This window comes from Urtica dioica, chromosome 6 (genome assembly GCF_054948205.1).
Source record: "Urtica dioica subsp. dioica isolate 48M chromosome 6, U.dioica_male_clone48M_v1_H2, whole genome shotgun sequence".
Lineage (NCBI taxonomy): Eukaryota > Viridiplantae > Streptophyta > Magnoliopsida > Rosales > Urticaceae > Urtica > Urtica dioica.
The window spans coordinates 34,075,973-34,095,321 of record NC_142761.1 but is presented as its reverse complement, the minus strand read 5'-3'; the positions used below and the strand labels follow the sequence as shown (position 1 = coordinate 34,095,321).

At 41.9% G+C, this 19,349-nt stretch overlaps 1 pseudogene; it reads right to left on the bottom strand.

The window, feature by feature from the left end:
- Window positions 1-232: 232 nt before the first annotated feature.
- On the bottom strand, window positions 233-682 carry LOC149393756 (S-protein homolog 5 pseudogene; annotated as a pseudogene).
- Window positions 683-19,349: the final 18,667 nt, after the last annotated feature.

The window sequence follows — 19,349 nt, the reverse complement described above, 5'->3', positions numbered from 1 at the left end:
ATTATTGATTTTAGTTGCGACATTCGTTGCGACTGTCGCAACTAAAATAGATTTAGCAGTGACCTTAGCCGTGACCGGAAAGAGGTGAATCGGTCAATATAACCTAGTAATCACCGCAGGTCCACACCATTATACAGTAATAAATTTCTACATTGTAATGGCACTTCAATATCCATAAGTAAAGCATGTAACTGATGAACATCCCATCTCTTATTAAAACATATAAATATTTCTAATTGATGAGAGTTTTGCGAGGTTTCCAAGGCAGGCAATGATTGAAGTCGCAGGCACGGCCACAAGGGCAGGAACAAGGGCCGTCGGCTTTGATGGTCCAACAACAGTCATGGCAGATTTGATCGTCTCTTTGCTGAATGTAGATGTCGAAGTAACGGTAGTCTATCCCTTCCCATGAGAACCGGCAGAAGAAGAGAGTCTGGCCCCACATGAACCAGTTCGGATGAAACTTGAACATCCACGTGGCACCCGGAGTCAGCACTTGGATTCCCAGATCGTCGTCCTTCGACTTGCAGTGCATCGTCAGGTTCTTCCCACCTTCCAGCCCGTTCGTGGTGTACACGCGTGCCAAGTGCTGGCGAATTGCCACGACATCGCTGCCCGCGTATAGAACGAAGAGAAGCGTCACAAATATGCTTTTCCTTGAGGTCTTGCTTCCTATTGCCATGGTGTTTGTGGTATACTGTACTGTACTGCCGTTGAGTATTTATAGATGGATGATGGTCAAAGAGTTTTTGTGTCAAGTTTTAATTATCAATGAATTTTGTGTTCTTGATGTATATCGGCTTTAATTGGATTAATTAGAATCTGTTGACTTAACGTTATGATTATTAATAAAGTTTTAGTATCATCCTTTTTCTTATTGATATGTATGCGTGCATCATGTAGTATTCAAGAGGAGGAGGAGGAGCGTCTATGATAAAAATAGAATGTAAGATAAAAAATAATGGATATAATATATTAGGATATAAGATTAGGGGAAATATAATTTAAAGGAGACATAAATGTTAAAAATAATCTAATTATAGAAAGAAAAACAAAAAATGTCAAATATACTAAAAATAAAAAGGTTCAGGGGTTCGGCACTTATATGCATATATATATATATATATATATATATATATATATATATATATATATATATATATTTACATATAAGTCTTATAAAGACTTAACTTTAGTCAAAAGCATTTAGTAAGTTATTATTGTTCCAGTCAAAAATCTAATGTAAATATATAAGTTTGACTAGTTAATTAAATTATAATAAATGTAATAATATAAAATGGAAGGTCTTCTTATTCTTTTGCACGTATACCTATTATGAAAAAATTGTACATTCGAAACTTATTGATTAACAAAATAATCAAAGTTTCAATTTTTCAGATAGTCAAATTTACGTTTTCAAAATTGTTTTGACAGCAAAGATTAAAATTTTTGGCGATTATTAAACTAAGACAAATTTTGGCTATTTTGCAAATTTATTCGTTTAAATTGACTATTTATCTACATCATCATATATATATTAAGAATATATATATATATATATATATATATATATATATATATATATATATTAAGAATATCTATAAAAAAAAGATTTTTTTTTTGTTCCTAGGAGGAAAATATATGCAGATTGATTCTAGAAATGATGAATTGCATGTATATATGTTCATCATCCCACGGAAAATATACTTAGTTGTACAAAACTTCTTTTAATCATTTCGTCTTACTTTACTTATGAACTTATAATATTTTTAATCTCTAGCTAAAATATTCACAAGGCAATAAATACATTTGTACGCTTTCACATCAATGTAAAATGTACTAGTGTTCAATAATACATTTTTGAAGTTTTGGAGAAGAAGATGCATCGTGGGTAAACATATAGTGTAACAATCAGATCTATTTGGTTATATGGTATTTTTTTTGTTCTCTTACCTGCTTGAGATATCATCTCTTTCCCCTAAGATAGATTTATCAATCATAAAAATTTGGAGAGTGAAATGAAAAGTAGAAAATATTATATTTATTAGTGGCTATACAGATCAATATTACCAATTTGACTTATTTATGGTTGTTTTGGTTCGAAAAGTAAAAGGAAATATTCATAGGCTCCATTTAGAAAAAAAAAATCAATTGTTAATATATATATATGATTTATAGCTAATGTAAAATTTTATTATATTTATAATATGAAAACACAAGTGATCTCAAATTGTTAATAAATTTAGTAATATGATGAATGCATTGAATATTAAATTTGGGGAGAGGCATGAAAAAAAATCAATTCATAAAAGGGCTCTGCAAAATAGCCAACTTTTCAAAATAGCCATTTGAAACTTTGGGCTTTGCAAAATAGCCAACTTTTCACCCTTTGGGGTAAAATATCCCAAACGTGGAAAAACCTGATATTACCCTTAGACCTAAATAGACCTAAACAAATCTCCAAATCAATCGATCATTCGAGAGCCTTCATCATTCGACCAGAAGAAAAAAACCCTGAAAAACTTAACTCGACTCATTGTCATCGGCGTTCTCGCCTTCGTCGATCGCCATCGCCGTCCTCATTGCCGTACTCATCTTCGCCGTTCGCAGTCCTAATCTCCGTGGATCTTTGTCGCCGATGCCGTATAACTCAGCCTCAATCTCCGACGAATTAGCTAAGTTCCATATTCAAGCGTTTTAATTTTTCTACTGTTCTTGATATGGATGCTAGATTAATAGTTTGGAAAGCATGATTGTATTAAAGTGTTATTGAGTAGTCGATTCAAGATTTTGAAATCATAATAAATTGTTTTGACATTGTTGTAGCGGTCTCGACATAATGTTGTTAATTATTTGTTGATATGAATACCGGATTAAAAATTTGGAAGGCAGGATTAAGAACATATAACAGTCTTGAGAAATTGTTGTTAATTTTGTTGATATGAGTACTGGATTAAAAATTTGGAAGGCAGAATTATATTTGTGTGTTATTGAATTGGTGATTAAACATTTTGAAATCTTGATTAAATGTATTTTGACATTGTTGTAGCAGTCTTGATCAATATTTATTATGATTATTCTTCATTTTGTTGATATGAATACTAGATCAAACATTTTGAAATCTTTATTAAATTGGTTTTGCCATTGTTGTAGCAGATGGCCAGGTTAAAGATCACTAATGCAGGAAAGAAGTAAAGGAAATATGAAGAACAGGTAAGTAGTTTAACTCTGCTTTATTACTAGATTAAACTTTTTGAATGCTTAAATTAATCCATACTAGTTTAAGGATGTGTTTTTACTGGATTAAGGTTTTTGAAGGAAGATTAAATTAGTTACCAGTTTGTTGTCATTTGAATTAACATTTGATTAAAATTCCAAAATTGTTTTACTTGTAGTAAATTAAATATTTTGATGGTAAGATTAAATAATTGGAAACATATACTGTGTCTGATTTAAGGAGTTTTAGTATGTTAATACTAGATTAAAACAAATGAAAGCTTGATTAAATTTTCATGACAGATGTCCCTAACCACAAGCAGAAGGCAAAAATCTACCATGATAGAAGAGATGGTCAGACAAACTATTATACAAGTATGTGAATGTTTATAATATCAAATAATATATTTGTGAATGTGAACGTAAATTATTCTTATTTTGAATGAATCTTTTTTGTACAACCACTTATCACACCAGATTTCATCATCGAGCAAGAGGCTTGGAATGGCAGCGCTAAAATCAATGTCCACACACGACTTGATTTGATTAAAGATATCAAGTTAAAGCTAACAGATGGCCACTGGGAGGAGGTGAAGAAAAGGGCCATTTGGTCACAAAACCTAACGAACTGTCGTCCAATTTCAATGGACAGTTGGCCATATTTGGAATAAAGGAATTCACAAACACTTCCGTTCAATACCCCGTTGGAAGCCACAGATGAAGAGAAGGTGAAGCTTGCAAATTTGTGTAACTTATACACACAAATATTGCCTTGCCAACACTCAGTGTGTTGCGACCCAATCCACTTTGAGATTGCTGCCAATGCTAATCAATTCGCGAATCATCCTTGGGGGTTAGAAAGTTTCAACAGCCTCCTTGCGACAATGAAGAAGCCGAGGACTCTGGCAAAGGGAAAAGTGCAAGGGTATGATGCCGATGGTTTCATTCACACCCTATTAGCATGGAAAGGCCTTTCAACAAAATTAAGAACGCGAAAAACACCAAGGCTTGTTAGGTGGAACTTCAACTTGAGCCCAACCTTTGCAGCATTTTCGCAAGAGGTTTTGACAACCCAAAAGTACTAATGTATATGTGTTTATTTATGAAAATTTGTGTAATATGTTTGTGTGCTGTACTCCATAGTAGTTTGAGATGTTTGTAAGTAGAATAAATATTTTGAAAGCATGGTTAATTTTTTTTTTAATGTTGGATTAATATTTTTGACATGGCATACTTTCTGTTTTTTGTTTGTTAAATCTATTTCTTGCTAATCGAAATGGAATGCACAATCAGCGAAATGAAGGAAAGGTACATGATACCTTTTAAGTTGACAATGCAGCAAGCACTCCAAAGACGAGAAGAAGATGAACGAGAAGAGGAGAATCGGGAAGACGGAAGAAATGACCACTTCATGCGCACGCCCCTATAGTCAACAACAACGTCTTTAGTGTGTGTCGCAAATGAATAGATACTTGAAAAGCTAAAAGCAATGGAGAAGAAGTTCGAAAAGAAAATGGACAAATTCGACAATAATCTCATGGAGATATATCAAATGGTATTCAACATCAACAACAAGCTTTTCGGGGAATTATGAAACCTCAAGGTCGCCTCACCTTCAAACATCGTCAACGATTAAGATGATAGACATGCAGTTGGTTTCATAAACTATGTAGTAGATGACATACAAACATAGGTAATCGATGATTACATTTCTTTTGTATAAATTTTTAAATTTTGTCAAATAATAATGTTAACTAATTAACTAATGTTTCAGTTCGGCATCACGTGGCTAAAGGGAATATAAGTAAGGTCGATGCAGTGGTTGAAGGGAATACAAATAAGTTCAACAATGCGGTGGCTGAAGAGAATACAAACAAGGTAAATTACTTTTGAATCGGGATTAAACTATGTGAAATCATGATTAAGAAATATACGTGAAATCTGGAATCATTCATGGACTATGATGTATTATGTAGGAGCAGGAAAATGTTACAATCAAACAAACAACATCAAAGGTGCAGGTTCGAAAGTCGAAGTTGCAACAAGTTCATCTTTGTTTGTTTGTTTGGAACCTAGATTATTATTTTTGGAAAGTAGATTATGCTTTTGAAATTTGGTAAATGGTGCAGTCTCAAACAATTGTTAAAAAAATTGTTGATATAATACTGGATTAAAATTTTGGAAGGAAGGATTAATAAATGTTTTGACCTTGTTGTAGCAGTCTCAAACATCTGTGTTGTGTTGTGTTTGGAACTTAGATTATTAATTTTGAAATTTGGATTATTTTTTTGTGAAATTGATAAATGTTGCATGAGCATAAAAGTGGTGCATCACAACCTATTGGACCAATTCAGCCCGTCCGCGAGTCACCGAGGAAAAAGAAAGGCATTAAAAACAGGGGCACTGTAGCAAAATAGCCAGTCTGAAACTATAGATTTTGTTTTTAGCCTATGTTTCATAATTTTTAGGGAAATAGCCAACGTGCTTATGTGTCAATAATTAATAGACTAATTTTCCCTTTTACTTAATCAAATGGAAATAATGAATATAATTATATTAAATAATAGGCAATAATAATATAAAATAACAACAATTTCAAAATTGTTATACGTAGCCTTTAACCTCTAACAAATCTTAACAAAATATTTTATCAAAGATATCATTAATCACGTGGTGCGCTAATCTAGAACGGCTTCACCAAGACTGACGTTACTGTTGGGAACCTGTCGACACAGACAATAAACGTAAATACTGGAAATTATCTCATTCTCCACGTTTAAGTAATTCGAATGGAAATAAATGGAAATAACTGTAAATAAATCATCTGTACCTCTAAATTTTTCCAAAATCTGACATTCGAAAATCTTCACTGTTAAAAAAAAAATTGACAGTGAGAGTCGGACCACCTGTAACCAAGCTCCGATCGTCTCTCCTGCCAACCACCGCCGTGAGGCTCGTCGCGACCCCCTTCCGGAGCGCCGACCATGGCCTCCCTCCGGACTCCGAGAACACCGGCTCCCTCCCCTACGCTCTCGTTAACCACCTCCTGTGGGCGTTGATCTGGCTCGGACGAGCCTTCGCCGCCTCCGACCGATCTGCGTCATCGGCGCAACTTCTTCGGCTGGACTGCCCCCTTGGCCCGCGACCTCGGCTTCTTCCTCGTCATCTTGGCATGTTGAAGGTTAAAAAAAACCCAGATCTGATTTTGTGGAGAGAGAGAGAGAGAGAGAGAGAGAGAGAGAGAGAGAGAGAGAGAGAGAGAGAAAGAGAACGTGGAAGAGAGAAATCTAACTGCTTCCTTAATAATAGCAACAACAAACCCAACGTTACGATTTTCATACCCTCTTTATTAATTATTATCTATTTCGGCTACATTCTTGTTTTCTTGTTATTCTCCTCCTCGCCGTTTCTGTTGGCTTCCACTGATATTTTTTTTCTTCTTCTGGTTGTGATCAAAAGTATATACGTGTTTCTTTTTGCTTTCTCTGGAAGTAATTATGTGTATGAATATATGTGTTTATGATTATATATGCGATGAGATGAGAGAGAGAGAGAGAGAAAATTCTAACTGCTTCCTTCATAATAACAACAATTATTCTGTGAAGAAAAAAAAAATACACGCACAAAAAACTGACTTAAAATATTGGAGGACAAAAAAGTAAAACATAATTTGCCACCTAATACGTTTGGCTAATTTCCTAAAAAACTCCAAACATAGGCTAAATCTCAAACCTAATGTTATAGGTGGCCTAGTTACTTAGAAAACTCTAAAAACAACAATCCAAATGAAGAACTAATCATCATGGGGAAGAGTGAGAAACACAAAGCGAAGATAATGTTTCCACCATACACAACTAAATTCGGATCTGCAGACCCCGAGGAGGAAAAAAAGAAGAAAACAGAAGAAGCCGGTGAAGAAGCCTGTGGAGAAGCCAGTGGAGAAGCTGATCGAGAAGCCCATAGAGAAGCCTATAGAGAATCCCGTGGAGAAGCTGATAGAGAAACTCGTGGAGAAGCGGATAGAAAAGCTGATAAAGAAGCCCCTATTTGACGATGATGATATGCCAAGCTTTGACCTTCAAATATCTCAGGCTATGGCTGAAAAATGAAGACAAGTGGAACCTTTAATAGGTCTAATATTTTTTGGATTGTAGGTCTAATATTTTGGATGGTTAGACTAATAGTTTGGAACTTTTATTTTGGTCTCTATTATGGAACCTTAAGTATGTTAGAATTTTGGAAATATTTTGGAAATATTTTGGAAACTGATATCCAAAAAGAGATGGATCATTGAAACTGCTTGTACAACCACTTTATTGAAAAATTTGTCTAATAAAGGACAAGATGAAACAAATAACTTGAGAAACAAATAAAAATTCAAGGAAATTAAAAACCCATGAGAACATGGAATGTCAAAATTACATAGAATGAACCAATTGGAAATGATAAAAGTGTAGGTGATTTTCTCACCTTAATAACCATATAAGTTGCGGAATTAATTAATTACACTAACAAGAGCTAATTAATTTTATGTTTATCTAACAATGTTGTCAATGGTGCCCACAAGAAGAGTTGTAGTTTTTACTTTTGTACATTTGATGTAATAAAGTCTCACGAAGACTCTTGCTTGTAATTGCTTATTTATTTATAAAAAGTTGAAACGTTCATTCATTCTTCCTTGTCTGAAGCTTTATGATAAAACCTTAGTCTTTAGTCCATAAACAAACCTAACAACATATGAAGAGACAAATGTAGATTTCCATGAACAAACTCTTCATGGTTTGCTAAAACAATATATTCGCAATCTAAGGCTCAAAAGACTATTGATCTCAATACGATTGTTAGGAGAATCTATGATGTCTGGTTATGAGAAATTGAGAGTTGGAGACTCTATATTTCTTTTAGGTACTTCCAAAGGTACTGAATTGACAAGTGCACTTCTAGAGACAAGATAAAAACAAACCATTTAACCTCTTATGTCTCGTGGTCACTACGTATGAATTGCATCATGCTTACCTCAATCCTGAAATGAGACATGCCATTTCACAGCTTACGTATTCTCATTTGAGAAAGTCAGAGTTCGGATTCACTTTGTGATTCTAAAAAAGACCTATTGGTGAAGTACTAAGTTATGAAGATGTCATGAGTAACTTTGTGAAGATCTCATAGATATGGAATTCATGTACAAGATTGCTGAAATGCAATGTATATCACCTCATGCTTTGTTCCTTGGAATGTGAATAAATGAATTGGCCAGTGTCCAAATTGATTCTTGACTCTTTTGGATGAAACAATGTGACTTGTTAACTCCTCGTCAATACATTGTTTCTAACTTATTCACAAGCGACAAAGGAGTTGAGGAAATAACAGCTAGAAGGGTAAAATGGTAATTTTGTAAATCCCGACTAGCTGATGATATTCATGAAGGGTAAACATAGATAATATTCAGTGGATCCACTCATCACGATTTAGTTGAATTCTTGAGTAGAAAATAAATTCATTTGAACCGAGAGATTCTCATTGTCAACTCTTTAATGGAGTCAGTTGACATTAAACTAAACTTGGAAAATGTTTGTGAACTTTTGAGTCCAAGTATTTTAGCTCAAGCTTTGTTCATTTGGATCTATGAGGTCACTGTCACAAATCATATCAAGTAGGAATAGTTAAACTAGAAGCTAAGTCAAAACAAGAACGAGACAAGTTTTACGAAAATTGTCTAATGGGTATTTTTGTCTTTTTAGACATAGGACGAAATGAATGTTAATAAATTTTTTGACATTGTCATATGATGACAAATGAAACTTAAAAAACTCGGCCATGAAGAGTTTATTGGGCCTCGAGAATTAATTACATTTCATGGAATTTTACTTGAAAATTCTTAATGGGCTTTTCTTATGTTGTCATGAACAAATGAAGAAAAATCTAGAAACCCATTGTAGAAGCCTTGCACGCCCAACATCCAATGAAAAAGAGAGATTATTTTGTGCATTAATATATGAAGATACTTGCCAAAAGAAAAAGAGGAAACAAATTTCCTCTATGAGGAAAGGAGATTTCGGCCAAAGCTAAGGAGAGAACAAAAGAGGAAACAAATATAAGGATTCTAGAAGCCCCTCTTGGCCGTGAAAATCAAAGGGAAGGAGAGCAAATTTTGCTCATGAATATGTGATATTCTATAGAAGAGGAAACTACCTTATTGAAGGTAAAACCTCTCTTGTAAATAGAGTCATCATTCCCTTCATTCTATTCATTCCAAAGTTTTATAGATTGAGAGCTTCTCTCTCTAGAACCCTTGGCCACCCCCTCTCACCCTCTCTCTCTCTCTCTCTCTCTCTCTCTAAGTTTTCTTTCGTTTTTGTTTTGGACCCTAGGTCCACATTTGACCTAGTGTTTTAGCTCTTCGACTTTGACACTTGTTCTTGAGCTCAGTAAAAGTGGCATAACTCTCAGCTCAGAATTAAATATTTAATGATTCTGGAATAAATTAAATGTCTGTTTGTCCTCTTTCCAATGCAATTAGTTTTAGGTCAAAAGGACATCAGAGCCGCTACTTATGGCAATTTTACTCCGAGGTGCGCGGCTATTCCGAAGAGTCCAGTTTTTTAGAATTCTGGATTTTCAACCCCACTACCATGAGTTATAGAACTTTAATGAGAAAATTTTCTTGAGAAAAATTGTTGTTCATAAGATTATAAACATAATTTAAAAGATTAGAATGTTTTGATTTTTGAAAGTTTAATTGAAATTGAATTTTTACAAAACTAGTTTGAATTTTGAAAAACCGTTTTCGTTTTCAAACTTGAAAATATTTTGTCATCCAAATCAAATAAGCTTTCAAAATGTTTTCAAAACTATATCGATATCACATATGTTTAAAATATATATGCTCTTAAAAATTTGAGTGGGAGGTCTCTGTTGAACCGATTTCTCGACCCAACAATCTACACTGGATTATTTCGATTTATCTAGTATATTTATTTATATGAATAGAGGGTCTCAGAATCCGTTTATGAAGAATGAACTAGAATCCGAAAGGAATTAATAAACGATATAAATAGCAATATAAATAGGGCGAAAGGATGCTCCTTTTTTATTTATAATCAGATAAAGCTCTATCAGAATAAGAAAAATTCGAATGGAAATGAACAGAAAATAAGCTTCAGAAGATAATATCGCAAATCTCTCTCTTCCCCCCCCCCCCCCCCCCAAAATCCCTCTCTCTCAACGAGGATGGAATGAGCTTTTATAGCCACTTTGCCGACTTTCCTTCATCTTCAGATCGATGCACGTGTACGTGCAGAACTTGTCTTTGATCCCTTATTCTTGCGCACATCTCCACTCTTCTAGGCGATTTGACTGTTTCTTTGATGACTTCGAACTTCAAATTCCTTGGCGGGACCGTCTGGGAACGTCTATGGGCCCGGGTCGAGTCTGATTTCCATCCGGAATAATGTCTTGGACCGTTCTGGGCTTTGGGCCGATCTGACGATTATCTTTCCTTTTGGACCGAGCTCGCTGTGGGCCTGGTTGATCTAGTTCGTTAGATAGAGGGGAGAGGTATTTACTCCCACAATCAGTCCCCCGATATCTTCTATATTATAAAATAATATAGAATATACTTTGTCGAATCGAGATTTTTTCGGAATCTGGTTGAAATTTGACGAAATATTCGGGTATTTCTATCTCTTGGTTACTTTTGAGCAGGCGCCATAGACACGTGTCGCTACGTCCGTGTTTTGATAACTCAAAAGATTTTTTAAATCATAGCGATCTTCTCGGGATTCTCAACCGTCGATTTGACGCTTAAATAAAGCCGTGACCCTTCGATTTTTCTCATTAATATCAATTCATTCACATCCCAGAGGTAAAAAATCGCAACTTTCTCTTCTTTTTTTTTTCTTTTTCTTCTTCTGCGTTTCTTAAACTTCTTGTTATTCGCCATTTTCGGCTGTGAAAATTTTCGGGATTTTCTTCGGTTATATTAGTGGGTGTCGGGCCTTCTAGGTTTGGTCGATTCCAGGTTCTTGCTTTTCCCTCTTTGGAACCGGCCCTTGTGAAGAGAAATGTCGGCACTCGACATGAAGAGCGATGATCCCAATCATGAGTTGTCGTCGCCGTCGTTTTTGACGAAACGCGACCTTGGCGACATGGGGGAGCGATACGACTTTCCCGACGGGCTCCGGGTGAAGGTAGGAGGCAAGTCCGCCGATCGAGTCATCCCTGGATATGCTTGTGCATACCAGGTATTTTTCGAGGAATGCGGACTTCGTTTTCCTATCCCCCGGCTGCTCATCGAATTCTGTGACCGTTTGGGACTTCAGTTCACCCAAATGTGTCCGAATTTTGTTCGCCAGGTGATGGCTCTGTTGCTGTTGTCTCTCTTTAGACGTTAATGACCTCGGCCGTCTGTTGGTCGCGAAGCGCAACTCAAAGCACCATCCGGTGTGCTTCTATTTGGCGAACCGGCCTCGCCAGGGTATAGTTACTGACCTCCCTGGCAAGGATAAGAACTGGGGTTCGAAATACTTCTATTTCGAAATCTGCGAGAAGACGGTCGAGGTGGTGAAGGATTGTTTGTCCATTCCGTGGAAGACGGACTGTGGTAATGGGGGGATTTTTGGGCGATCTGCGAGCTATCTATCACATGTCTGGGGCGAACTGACGTTTTGTTATCTGTCTTTGCAGAGAAGATCGTTGTTTTTCCGTTGGACGCGTTCGATCTAGAAGTCCAGAAGCTGCGCGCTTGCGAAGTCTCCTGGAAGTCTTTCTCCGAAGCTCGGTTTGTAGCAGTCGATCTTTGGCCCGCTGTTTCATCAGGTCAGTTTTTATTTCCGAGCTTTACCTTGTTTCGTAGTTTTTAGCTTTATTGTTAATTTGTTTTCCCTTAGGCGACTCTTCAGACGAACTCTCCTCCTCGTTCGAGATGAAGAACGAGGATGTAGACTAGCGCGCCAAGAAGAAGGCCCTTAGGGCGGCTAGAGATGCCGGGACCACATTCGGATCGGCCGAGGAGGCCAACCTGTCTGCTCCGACAGCGCCGGCTCCTATATCCTTTAATGGTGGTTCCTCCGGCCACGCTGCTCATCGAGCTCAGCGGTGAGCCCGAGGTCGCCAAGACCGCCGAGGATGCCCAGACCGCCAAAGATGTCGAAGCCCCCTCTGCCAAGGCTACGTCCTCCGAGGTTGCGAAGGCTTCGGCAGCCGCAGCCAAGTCTTCATCGGCTCCGTCCTCTCAAGCTAAGAGGAAGGAGGTAGAAGGCGTTCAGCAAAACGATCCCAAAAGGGGACGAGCTGAGGACCGAGGAAAGGCCGTGAAGGGCTCTGGTCAGCAACAGGTGTCTCAGCCGAGCTCCTATAAGCTGGCGTTCAACTACAACCTTGACAAGCCAATCTGCGACGATCCGGTGGCGGCGGCGTGTCTCATGCGCCAGTTCAACTTCCCTGAATACCGGCTCCCGATGGTCTCTAGAATGCACGGGTCGAGCTACTACCGCTCTGTCAGCGCGGCGGGCTCTCGGGTAGGTTTCGAATTACTACATATATATATTTTTTCGTTTTAAGGCTAACTCTTTGCCTTTGCAGTTCATGGCCGAGCTGAACAAGGGCTTTCTCGATTACGAGGTGATGTACGACCGCCTCTCCCTCGCGAACCAAGATTTGCGAACTAAGCTGAAGGCTTCCGAGGGCGAGCTCACGAAGTGCCAAGATTCCCTTGGCCAGATGGACCACCTCATTGCCGAGGCGGAGACATACGCCCGTCGTGTGAAGGATCTTGAAGATCGCCTTCAAGATTCTGAGAGGACGCGGGTCGATCTGAAGAGAGAGCTCGATATGGCCGAGGCCTCCCATCGCAACCTTGGGTCCGACCTGGACCGGGTGAAGGCCGAGCTGGCGAAGGAGAAGGCGGGGAATCGTTCCTTGTACCGCGCTTACCGTTCGGCTAAGGATGATGGTATTCGCTCGGGCAGGAAGGTTGCCGGGGCGAAGTACAAGGGGGCGCTGGTGGCCTACCGCCAGTTTGTCGCGGTCGGGAAGAAGAGGACGACCATCCTGCGGAACCTCGACCAAGCCAAGGCGGCATCGTCGATCTTCCAGGAGGTCGTCAACAAGGAGATCACTGACGCTCTTGCTGAATTGCAGGAGGCCAAGGATGAACTGGCGAAGCTTCAAGCCGAGCTCGACAGCGTTCCTTTGCCTTCTCTTGCCGGGGCCGAAGATCTCGAGTTCACCCCTTACGACGATCGCTGTCCTCCTGATGCGCCTGTGCCCGGGACTTCCGAGGTCGCGGATCAGTTCAGCTCGATGCTCGACAGCTCGGAGGCCGTACTTACGTCGATCGACGAGGCTGGGGAGAACTCAGAGGAAGCTGAGCTCGCCAAGGACGAGTCGGCCTAGACTCGCCTCGCCTCTTGCATTTCAATTTCCAAGTTTTTAAATAATTAATTAGTTTTGGGCCCTTGCGTGGGCGTATTCATTTTGGGCCCGACATCTGGGCAAGTTTGTCGAACTCCTTTTGTTTTATTATCGTTATTTTCTTTCATTTTTATTTGTGTCGAACATATTCCATGGATTTTGTTAAATGTTTATCGATGTTTATTTGCTTATTTTGCTTGCGTAATGATGGCCTCGATGGACAATGCATAATTATCTTTTTCCTTGTATTTGAACGAACGCACTGATTTACTATGGCGTTTATTTGTTGACAACTTATTTGCACGATGTGTGTCGGCCATCGTCAGTCAAACCCCTAGTCGTCGTGCCACCAGGTCGTGCCTTATACGTGATTTTCCTTTTCCGAACCAAAACTCGTCGTCTTCCTTTGCTCTTGAGTTAGGTTTATAGTAATTTATCGTACACTACGCATGAACGAAGCCTTAGGTGTGTTCATTTGCGGGTGTAAGTCAAATCCGTCGCGTTTGGCGAATTGATCTGAATCGAACTTGTTCGTTTCAAGTTTCTCTCGTTTATGTGAGGTGGGGGCTGAACCTTATCTCAAGGCTGCCTACGTACCCATGTTTGGGATCAAGCCGTTACGTAGTTCGATTGTTGTGATATTACTTTTTAACAGTAATATTTCTTTAGGTTCATAATATTCCAATATCTGAGTACTGGGATACCGTCGAGCGTTTCAAGCTTGTAGACGCCTGTTCGTGGGATTTCTGAGACTCGGTATGGTCCTTCCCAGTTTGCTCCCAATTTTCCTGCATTTTCTTCGGCTCTGTTTTGATACACCTTCCTCAATACGAGGTCTCCAGTATGAAATTCTCGGAAGTTGACTCCTTTATTGTAGTATCGGGCGATTGATCGTTGGTATAAACTCATGCGCGTTAGGGCTGGATTTCTTCTTTCGTCTGTCAAATCGAGGGAGTCGCATAGCATTTTATTGTTAGTTTCCTCGTGATCGTTCGCGTACATGGTACAAATTGTTTGGATTTCGTGTTCAATGGGCAGTATTGCTTTGACTCCGTAGACCAGGGAGTATGGGGTTTCCCCAGTAGGCCTTTGCGGACTCGAGCGGTAGGCCCAAAGTACTCCGGGGAGTTCATCAGCCCATCGTCCTTTCTTGGCTAGTAGTTTCTTTTTCAGGTTACCAACGATTGTTTTGTTGGTAGCCTCAGCGTGTCCGTTCCCTTGCGGGTATCGGGGCGTCGAGAATCGTAAAGTGATTCCTTCTGCTGCTCAGAATCGTCGGAATTCTTTTGATATGAATTGTGCGCCTTTATCAGTGATTATTTCTTGCGGCGATCCATGTCGACAAATTATGTTTTTCCAAATAAATTTTTTTACGTCCACGTCCCTTATCGAGACGAATGCTTCGGCTTCTACCCATTTGGAAAAATAGTCTGTTGTTATAAGGAGGAATTTCAGCCCTCCGGGTGCTGTGGCTAGGGGGCCGACGATATCCATGGACCATTTTAGAAATGGGTACAGAGCGGATATGGAGGATAGTTCTTCGGCTGGTTGTTTGATATTTGGGGCATGCTTTTGGCATTAGTCGCATTTCCGTGAATGTTGTTCGCAGTCGGCGACCATGGTTGGCCAAAAGTACCCTTGATTTTTTATTTTAACGGCTAGAGCTCTTCCGGCCGCGTGGTTCCCGTATTCTCCCTCGTGTATTACGGAAATGATGCGTTTGGATTCATCTTTCCCTATACATTGCAGGTATACTCAGGAGAAACTTCTTTTGAAAAGCACTCCGTCTATTATGGAGAATCTTGCGCTTTGGCTGATTAGTTTTCGGTGCAATTGTTTATCTGTCGGGGTGTGGCCTTCGGATATATATCTAATTATATCCCTTCTCCAGTCCCCCTCTTCTATTATTACCATTATGCTCGCGCTTTTGGTAGTGATGGAAGATTGTTTTATTATTTCGACCGGTATGATTCAGCTTATGGCGGGATCTGATGTTGAAGCTAAGGCGGCGAGGGCGTCAGCTGTGGTATTTTCTCCTCTGGGAATTCGGGTTACTTCAAATTTTTCGAATTGTTTTGTCATCTCTTTTACTAATTGTGCGTATGCCTCCATACGCTCATCCCTTGTTTCGAATTCTCTGCTGATTTGGTTTGCGACGAGTTGCGAGTCGCAGAAGGCGGACACGGATTTTGCTCCTACAGCTTTTGCCAGGCGTAGTCCCGCGATTAGTTCCTCGTACTCGGCTTCGTTGTTTGAGGCGGTGAAATCCAGTCGGAAGGATTGTTCGATTATTTCTCCATGTGGCGATGCCAAAAGTATCCCGATTCCGGCCCCTTATTTCGTGGAGGAACCGTCGACTTTCAGGGTCCAGCATCTGGTGCTTGCCGTGGTTTCGCTTTCGTTTGCGGGGAGCTCGATGAGGAAGTCGGCTAGAACTTGTGATTTTGCGCATGTCCTAATGCGATATTCGATGTCGTATTCGCTTAATTCGATGGCCCATTTTGTTAATCTTCCTGATTGATTGGGGCTGTGTAGGAATGATCGTAAAGGTTGAGTGGTCATTACGACTATCGAGTGGGATTGGAAGTATGGTCGTAGCTTTCGGGCTGATGCGACGACGGCCAAGGCTAATTTTTCCATTGCCGGATATCTTGTTTCTGCGTCAACGAGTGATCTACTGATGTAAAATACAGGTTTTTGGTCTCCTCGTTCTTCTCTGACGAGTACTCCGCTGACCGCGGTGTGCGATACGGCGCCATACAAGTAGAGTGGTTCCCCTACTTCTGATTTGGCTAGGATTGGGGGTTCGGCTAGGTATTGTTTTAGTTGTTCGAACGCTTCTTCGCATTTTTCTGTCCATTCGAACTTCTTATTTCCTCTTAGGAGTTTATAGAAAGGAAGACATTTATCGGTTGACCGAGAGATGAATCGGCTAAGGGCTGCCACTCGCTCGGTTGGCCTCTGGATTTCTCTTTTGTTTCGGGGGGAAGGTAAATTTCGGAGCGCTTGTATTTGGTCCGGGTTGGCTTCAATTCCCCTCTGAGTTACCATGTATCCGAAGGTACATTTGGACGGGTTCAACTTCATTTGGTAATTGTTTAGGACTTTGAAACACTCCTCTAAATGTGAGACGTGATCCGTTTCTCGTAGTGATTTTACTAACATGTCGTCGATATAAACTTCCATCGTTGTTCCTATCTTGTCGGCGAACATTTTATTCACTAGGCGTTGATACGTGGCTCCTGCGTTTTTCAGCCCGAAGGGCATCACCTTATAGCAATAGATACCTTTGTCGGTTGTGATAGCGGTTTTTTCCTGGTCGTTGGGATGCATCAGGATTTGGTTGTATCCTGAAAATGCATCCATGAATGACAGGACTTTATGACCGGCAGTGGCTTCCACCAAGCGTTCTATGTGTGGTAGAGGAAAGACGTCTTTAGGATAAACTTTATTAAGATCGGTATAATCGACGCATACGCGCCATTTACCATTCTTTTTCTTGACGACGACGGTATTGGCGACCCAATCGGGATATTTTACTTCGCGTATTAAACCGGATTTTAAGAGGCGGTCTACTTCTTCGTTGACCACTTTAGCTCTTTCTGGGCCGAGTTTCCTACGCTTCTGTTTCACAGGTTTGTAACTGGGGTCGACGTTGAGTTGATGTGCGGCGATTTCGAGGTCTATGCCTGGCATGTCCTCTGTCGTCCATGCAAATGTTCCCTTGTTCTTCTTTAGGAACGCTATTAGTTCTCGGCGGATGCTTCCTGTTGTCGCACGAAAATGAACAACGATTAAATACCTCGGGCGGTTCGATCCAAGGCCGGACCAAGTGATCGCGTCCGGGCCAAAAATGGGAGCTCGTAGACCGAGCTGCACCCTCCAGACCCTGAGGTGTGTTTTAGGGGGTGTGACCGTGCCAAGGGTTGGTTGCCTTCGTACCCTTTAGTCGGGATCAGGTCAGAACGTAGTTCAATTTGTGTATCGGGGGCTATCTTGGGCTCAGTGGCTTTGGGAATCCAAGGGTTTAGAGTAGGACCCGGCTCGTAGCTTCTAGTGAAGGCTTTAGAGGGGTCACGTGCTCGTAGCTCGGAGTTCTAGCTCAAGGGCCAAGAAGCGGGAGAGCGGTGTGTACCGCAGAAGCTCGGGTCACAGAAGAAGAGCGCGCTCCCTCTCGTGGAGGGGGGTCCTCGTGTTTCTGAGCCAAGGGAGGAGGAGTGCGCGCTCTTGGAAATGTCACAAGAGGGCGAGAGAGAGTTCTCGAGAGAAGAGAAGTGTTGTTGGCGTCAACCAGGATGCAAGTTGTGTCCAAAAACCGGCGTCCCTTTTCCTTCCCCAAGGGGGGGTATTTATAGTTGTGGAGAGAGGCCTTGGGCCGGCCCCTTGAGCCCCACCGGGTGGACAGGAGCGGGGTGCGCGAGGCTTCACGCCCGAGAGGGCGCAGGGTGCGCGGGACATGTCGCCTGGATGGGCGCGGGGCGTGCCGGGCGCGGGATTTGGCCAGGCGCGGCGTGCCCGGCAGCGGGCGTGCCTGGCCGAGGTGGCAAAGACACTCGGCCGAGGTGGCCGAGGTGGCAAAGACACTGGGCCGAGGTGGCCGAGGTGGCAAGGACGCTCGGCCGAGGTGGCCGAGGTGGCAAGGATGCTCGGCCGAGGTGGCCGAGGTGGCAAAGACGCTCGGCCGAGGTGGCAAGGACCTCGGCCGAGGTGGCAAAGACGCTCGGCCGATGTGGCCGAGGTGGCAAAGACGCTCGGCCGAGGTGGCAAGGATGCTCGGCCGAGGTGGCCGAGGTGGCAAGGACGCTCAGCTGAGGTGGCCGAGACACTCGGTCGAGGTGTGTGCAGGACGGGAGGCCAGGGCGCGCAGGAGTGCACGCGCGGACCGGGAGGCCGGGGCGCGGGTGCGTCCTGGCGCTCGGGCCTGGTGGGCCAGGGCCCGTTGGGCTTGCGGCCGGCAAAGCCCGGCCGGCCTTGAATCGTTTTTGAATTTCCGGTGTCCCGAAAACGACCGGTAACATTAGCCCCCCAAGTTTACGGCTTACGGGACGTAAGTCGTGAACTTTAGAAAAGAAAAGGGCGTTGAGGTGATTTCACCTTCGATCACGCGTGACCGTACGCACGCATATCTTTCTCTCCTTTTTTTTTTTTTTTGATGGTCGGACCCCTGGGGGCCGGACCGCGCCGGCCGGGCAGCAAGGCCCGCGCGCGGCCTAGGGCTGGGGGACTGGCGCGCGCGCGGGGGGTGGGGGGGGGGGAAGGAGCAGGGTTTGCTCATTCCTCTCCTATAAGTAGGAGAGCCCCCGCCCTTTCTGTTCACACTGGCAGCCTGCGGGTAATCGGAAAAGTCCTTTGAGTTTGAAATTTCCCCTGGGCAGCCGACTTTTTTTTTTCTTTTTTAATGGGGGGTGAGCTTGTTTCCCATGTTGATGATCCCGAGGCTGACCCTAATTGCCCTCTCCCAAATTTTTTTTTGGGGGGGGGGGGGCGGCCAAGGGTCCCTTTGAGGAACTCGACGGGATTCCCATCTTTGTCGAGGAAGACTCTAGCGCGGCCGACAAGTGGCTCGCGGAGTTGGAGACCGACGCCTTGGCGATAGCCGAGCTGGTGGGGCCCGGGAGCGGCCCACCCACTAGGTGTGGCCCCGAATGGGAGGACGAAGGGTCCAAGGACCCGCGTTCGTCACGGTTGGTGATCAACCTGGTTTCCCGCGAGGCATCCTT